Raw genomic sequence first — 6,580 nt, 5'->3', positions numbered from 1 at the left:
TCTGCAAACAGCAGCCTTACGTAGAAAGAGCTATGCAGTCTTCGCGCTAGTTAGCTTGTGATAAAACGCTGGCGCTTCTTCTCCAGCGAGAAGCAAGGAGATATATCACTTCCTGATTCAAAGCATCCAACTGTAAGAATAGCACGACACCACCGATATCGTTCAGCAATAAAAGTGAAAAGTACCACTTGGCATACAACCTGCTTTTTGCACTACAGCCTTCAAGAGAAAGCGCGAACGCAGTCCCCCGCCACCACCAATTACGCAGTCCAGTTTCCCACGTTTGGGGAAATCGCAGGAGTCAGCACATACGGAGTGCAATGCATAAGTCTTGCCCTGGAAAAACCAACTTCGTGATCACGCTATTTCCCCTGCCAGGTAAGTATGAGTGCACACACCTCCGCCCTGCCACAGCTCCATACGCCTCACCCCTTACACGCACGATCACTTGCCCCGCGCATCTCCCACCCCGCCCCCATGCCGCCCCGAGTCCTCCTAGCCCTGACACACAGCTGGGACTATCACGTCCAACCGGCGGTCCCGGACTAGCTCCCACAGCACGAGAAATCCTTCGTGGCAAAGCAGCAGCCCCTGAGCTGCCTCATCTACACAGGAATCGCCCTATCCGTGATGTCACCGACAGCGCCTTTCCCGTCCCCGTCTGCTCTTCCGCCCCACCCTCTGCCACTCAGCCAACCAACCAGCTGCGGGAGCCGGCGGAGGAAGTGACACCTGACTCTACCTCCTTTCCCTCCCATCCCCGTCCCTGGTCTCTCCCAAAGAAGTAGGTTCTTAGCCTGTAATGCCAAGGACCCCTTTGGCGGCCAGCTGGAGCCTGGGCGCTTTTCTTCAAATAATGGCTTTTAAAGCTCAGACTAGAAAGTTTAGGATTACAAAGAAAACAGGTTCTTTTCACATACGGTTATCCTTGTGATGCAGCATTCCGCTTGACATTTGGAAGTTGTTCAATATCAGAGAGAAACCGTATCTATGAAACTAGAGAGGCTGCTCAGATGACTGCAAACCAGCCATCCTTACTAGGAGTGTTATAAAGACGGTCGTCCAGTTTCATGAATCTTGTAGGGTTTTTTTTCAAATACAGCAATGTACAAAAATGTGCTGCCCCAGCAGAGCACACTGGACACTCAGGCATGGTGCTGGAGTTTGTCATCTCTTCACTGCCTTCTCTAGACCTTAGCGCTTACCTCATGTTAACACTTTATATGCTGCGAAGACAGAAACAAAGTCATCCAAATTTGGCAAAAATATTTGGGGGAAATTTGATTTCAGGTGTTTAACTGATTACTTTTAATATGTAGACTACAACACCAAACTCTGAGGATACTCCACAGACTCATTAATGGTTTCCACCCCTGTCTCTGCAAATCTATGAGGCAAGTTTTTCCTGCCCTTTACTTTCATATAAGCTGAGTCATACAGTGTGTAGTGGGTTTTTGGGGGAGTGTTACTGCCCAACAGGTTCACCTTGCCTGCTGCCTAGACAGAGCCAATTTTTCTACACAAGAGAATTGCAACAAAGAGCTGCACTCTTTGTTTGGTGGTTGGGGGCCGGTGAGTTGGGAGTTCTGATTGGCCAGGTCGGAGATGAAATCACAGGGAGCTGAAGCTGTCGTCTTGTGCTGGGTCAGTTCCTGCGTGGGGGCCACAAGACCAGATGAGCCATGTTATCAGTCTAGCTGGTGCCAGCTGATCCACTGAGTGCAGGGTCGGCAAAATATCTCAAGCACTGATCTTAGGTTTTCCAATAACGATGTGACCTCCAGGAACAATTTGGGGAGGTTTAGAATCTTGCAGCCAGAGGCTACATGACTCCTAAACCATAATTTCTAATCTCGTGGCTAATTTGTTAGTCCTGCAAAGGCAGTCTAGTCCCCAGACAGGAAGGGGGTTTGCTTTGGGAAGGGGATATTATCATCTTTGTTTCACAGGTAAACCATAAACTAATTTCCTCCCAAAGTTATTTTGGCCTGTGCCCAGCAATCAACAAGGACAGCTTGGACGTTAGAAACAAGATGGAATCAGTTAGGTCCGATCTCTTTCACTGTGATAATTGTCCCAGCTGTGACTTTTGCAAAGGCGGTTTCAGAAGCAGAGGCATAGGTCTGACTTCTTTCACTCAGTCTTATGTCTATGAATTTTTCATGTTATTCGTATGGTTATTTGTTTCTACGTGTATTCTTTTGTAGGAATATACATTAACTTATTTATTTATTCTACTGTTGTTGAACATGTCAACCTAAAAAGAGGATGCTGAAGCACAAAATATAATTTAGAGTTTACTTGAGCCAACATGAAGACAGCTGCCTGGAAGACTCACACCAAGGAACCTTGGATCTGAGCTCCCTTTGGCCTTTGTCACAAGCAGGTTTTTATTTCTATTTATTTATTTATTTATTTATTTATTTATTTATTTATTTATTTTGAGATGGAGTCTCGCTCTGTCGCCCAGGCTGGAGTGCAGTGGTGCAAACTCTGCTCACTGCAAGCTCCGCCTCCCTGGTTCTCACCATTCTCCTGCCTCAGCCTCCCTAGTAGCTGGGATTACAGGCACCCGCCACCATGCCCAGCTAATTTTTTTTGGTATTTTTTTAGTAGAGACGGAGTTTCACCGTGTTAGCCAGGATGGTCTCGATCTCCTGACCTCATGATCTGCCTGCCTCGGCCTCCCAAAGTGCTGGGATTACAAGCGTGAGCCACGGCACCCTGCCCACAAGCAGGTTTTTAAAGGTCAAAAGCAGGGACAGACAGTGGGCTGATAGGTGCCTGTCAGGAATTCTCATTGGTTTACAGAAATAACATTGCTTGGTGATTGGCTATATGTTGTTAAGTTATAGGGTATGGGGGTATAGGGATTGGTGTGGCATTATTAGGTTAATTTACAGCTACTTGAGGCAATAGCAAGCAGTTTCAACAGATGAATACATAGCTCAGCGCAGCTCAAAAGGAAGGAGCGGAAAGTGGTTGCTGTCTCGATTTAACGTCTCTCTGGGCCCAATCATTTGAAAGGGCTCACATTCCTCAGATAAAAAATTGTTTAAATCTTTCTTCTTGGAAGCATCACTGATCAAAAGCTCAGTCAAGGTGTCCCTGTTTTCCAGAAAGGCTCATTCTCGGATAGTCGTGTCCCAGGCAGGGGACAGGAGAGGAAAGAAGCCACCTCACTGAGGAATTTTTAAGAATGCCCAAAAGTCCAATTGCAAAGGCATTACAACCAGGCACGGTGGCTCACACCTGTAATCCCAGCACTTCAGGAGGCCAAGATAGGTGGATTGCTTGAGTCCAGGAGTTCAAAACCAGCCTGGCAACATGGCGAAACCCCATCTCTACAAAAAATGCAAAGTTAGCCAGGTGTAGTGGCACACGCCTTAGTCCCAACTATTCAGGAGGCTGAGGTAGGAGGACTGCTTGAGCCCGGGCGTTCGAGGCTGCACTGAGCTAAGATCACACCACTGCATTCCAGCCTGGGTGACAGAGTGAGACTCGGTCTTGAAAAAAAAGAAGGGCATCATAGAGTGGCAAAAAAAAAAAAAGAGAGAGAGAGAGAGGCCTCAGTTAAGTCTACAGCTGCTGTCACTTGTTGAATCATCTCTACTCTTCAGAATACCACGAAATTAGTTTTCCCAGAAGTGAAACAATGAGAAACACATAACAATAATGACATTGCACTTCATCATTCCATGCCCTTAGACATTTATAGGGCCATGGGTGGTGATCTTTTCAAGAGACAAAAATAAACGCCGAACAGGTTAAGTGCGCTATAATTTGAGTACATCAGCTTTTGGGCATTTAAACCATGAGTCAGAAATTCAGAGCAAGAGGGCAGGTTGGATCCTGATAGCAGGAGGGAGTGTTTTTCTTTTAACTTTCCAGTGGCATCATGGTGTTTACCACTGTTATTTCAGAGGGAAGCAACAATTTTTTGTTTTGTTGGTTTTGTACTTTTTATTTTTATTATAATTACTTTTTAAGAGAAGGACTCTGTCTCCCAGGCTGGAATTCAGTAGCAAGATCACAGCTCAGTACAGCCTTGACCTCTTCACCTCCAAGGCTCAATGGCTCAGCCTCCCAAGCAGCTGGGACTACAGGCACACACCACCACACCCAGCTTATTTATTTATTTTTTGAGACAGGGTCTCACTCCGATGCCCAGGCTGGAGTGCAGTGGCGTCATCAGGGTTTACTGCAGGCTCGAACTCCTGAGCTCAACTCATCCTCTCACCTCATGCTCCTGAGTAGCTGGGACTATAGGTGGGCACCACCACACCCAGCTAATTTGTATATATTTTATAGAGTCAGTGTTTCACCATTTTCCCCAGGCTAGTCTCAAACCGCTGTGCTGAAGAAATCCTCCTGCCTTGGCCTCCCAAAGTGCTGGGATTACAGGCAGTTATTCTGACAATACGATTATGATGAGTTAAACTGAGACGTGGGGCCGGAAGGTTAGGGTGAGTCAGACAGATTCAATAAACAGATTTTGCATGATATGACCCCAAGTTGCATCATCAGTGCAATCAGGAGGAATACAGGTGAAATTTAGCACAGGATGTACCAACCGGTCATTATGGCCAAAAGTGGTTTGTGGTTTTGAGTGGCAAACCTGGAACCTTGTCAGATTTCCCACAGAGGTAATGGTTTGTGAGATTCTGATCAGAGAATTATCCCTCCCTGCTGTAATCAAATTAATTAGGGACAGAAAAACAGAAATCTGATCGCAGGCATTCTGCTATGTATGTATGTGTATGTACATACACATACACGCAATGGGAGTAGTGTGTCATATCTTAAGAGAATATGCACATAGGGTGATTTTACCAAAACCACCAAGAGACAACCCCTACAACTTAAAGGAGCCCTGATGGTGTATGTATTCCAGTCACCAGAAAAAGAAACTAACTCTTCCAGGCGCAGTCAGCACTGGAATTGTAACTGATTATACAGGCCAGTATCTTGGGTGAAAGCAGACTACACCAGATGTCAGCTACTTGCCATCTCTGTCAGGAAGATTGCGAGTTACCTCTAAGTGAAAATCTCCACTGACAGATGTCCACTCTGGCAGGGTTGCCTTTTACAAGAGAAACATGAATCCGTGTGTCAATGCCCTTAAGTTTAATGGCACAGATTGGTCAGTAATACCTGTTGTGAGTCAGGTGCAGTGGCCCATGCCTGTGGTCCCAACTGTTTGGAAGGTTGAGGCAGAAGGATGGCTTGTGCCCGGGAGTTCAAGGCTACAGTGAGTCATGATTTTGCCACTGCATTCTGGCTGGGGGAATGGAATGAGATCCCATCTCAAAAAATATATATAAAATAATAATAATAGCTGATGTGGTCCCTTCCAACAGTCTTGGGGAGAATATTTTGTTTGATGTTGTTTCCAGTAAACAACAACATCTCCAGGTTATAGGCCAAGATTTTTGATATTTTCATCTCCCAGGAGTTCATTACGAATGGAATCCTTTGTTAATGTAGAGTTCTTAGTAAGTTTTGTGAGATCTTAGCAGTAATGGAGAATGTCACCTTTAAGAAGCGCAGATTCATAAACGCCTTCATCTAACCACTGCACGGGTCTTCCTGTTATTATTTCAAAGAGGGAGAGTGTGGGCATTTTCCAGAACCAGTGGGAGATCCTTGGCTAAGAAAGGTTAAAAACTTCTGTTAGCTTTGCCAATTGAGTTTTTATTGTATCATTAGTGCATTCCATCGGCCCAGAGGATTAGGGGTGACAGGCACAATGGAAATGTTGGGACATAGACAAAACGTTGCAAGTGGATCCAATTACCTGACCGATGAAGTGTGTTCCTCGGTTGCTATGGAGTTCAGATGGCACTCCCCAGGAGGAATGACCTTTGTTAATCACAATCTACCTACTACTGGGGCTGTGGCTCCTTGGCATGGAAATGCTCACCCCAGTGAGCACATACAAATTAGCACCAGAAAGTATCTGTGACCCTGAGATGGAGACAGCTGGATAGTCTAACTGCCATGTCTCGAAGGGTCCTAAAGGCAAAATGTCCCTGTGACCCATGAAAGGGTTTTCCAGGGTTATGTTTGGGACAGACAGTATAGCAAGACTAAACATTTTCTGCAATCGTAGGCAATGATTTTCAATACCATTGCTTTCCCCATGCTAACATTTTGTCTGAATTCCAATGAGTCAGCTTATGAAGTACTGTAAAAGGGTAATTGAAGCCTAAGGGGTGGATCAGTGTATCATTGGGCCCATAGCATATGCCTGTTTCTGGAAGAAACTTGTTCCCTTTATCCTTCCAGAGATCCCTCTCCTGCTTGGGAACTCCCACTTATGCTTCTTCTTTTTTTTTTTTTTTTTCACCAGAGTCTTGCTCTGTCGCCCAGGCTGGAGTGCAGTGGTGCAATCTCACCTCACTGCAACCTCCGCCTCCTAGGTTCAAGCAATTCTCATGCCTCTGCCTCCCAAGTAGCAGGGATTATAGACATGTGTCACCACACCAGCTAATTTTTGTAGTTTTAGAAAAGATAGGATTTCACCACGCTGGCCAGGCTGGTCTCAAACTCCTGACCTCAGGTGATCCGCCAGCCTTGG

The 6,580-nt window shown here is 45.8% G+C and overlaps 1 non-coding gene across 1 annotated transcript; it reads right to left on the bottom strand.

Annotated features, from left to right (window-relative positions):
• Positions 1-222: 222 nt before the first annotated feature.
• On the bottom strand, positions 223-386 carry LOC134734925 (U1 spliceosomal RNA). Its single transcript, XR_010117806.1, has one exon. It is a non-coding gene; the product is annotated as a U1 spliceosomal RNA (small nuclear RNA).
• Between the last annotated feature and the right edge of the window lie 6,194 nt (positions 387-6,580).

Source organism: Symphalangus syndactylus, chromosome 12 (genome assembly GCF_028878055.3).
Source record: "Symphalangus syndactylus isolate Jambi chromosome 12, NHGRI_mSymSyn1-v2.1_pri, whole genome shotgun sequence".
Lineage (NCBI taxonomy): Eukaryota > Metazoa > Chordata > Mammalia > Primates > Hylobatidae > Symphalangus > Symphalangus syndactylus.
Note: the sequence above shows the minus strand (reverse complement) of the source record. Positions and strands in the feature narration are given on the sequence as shown.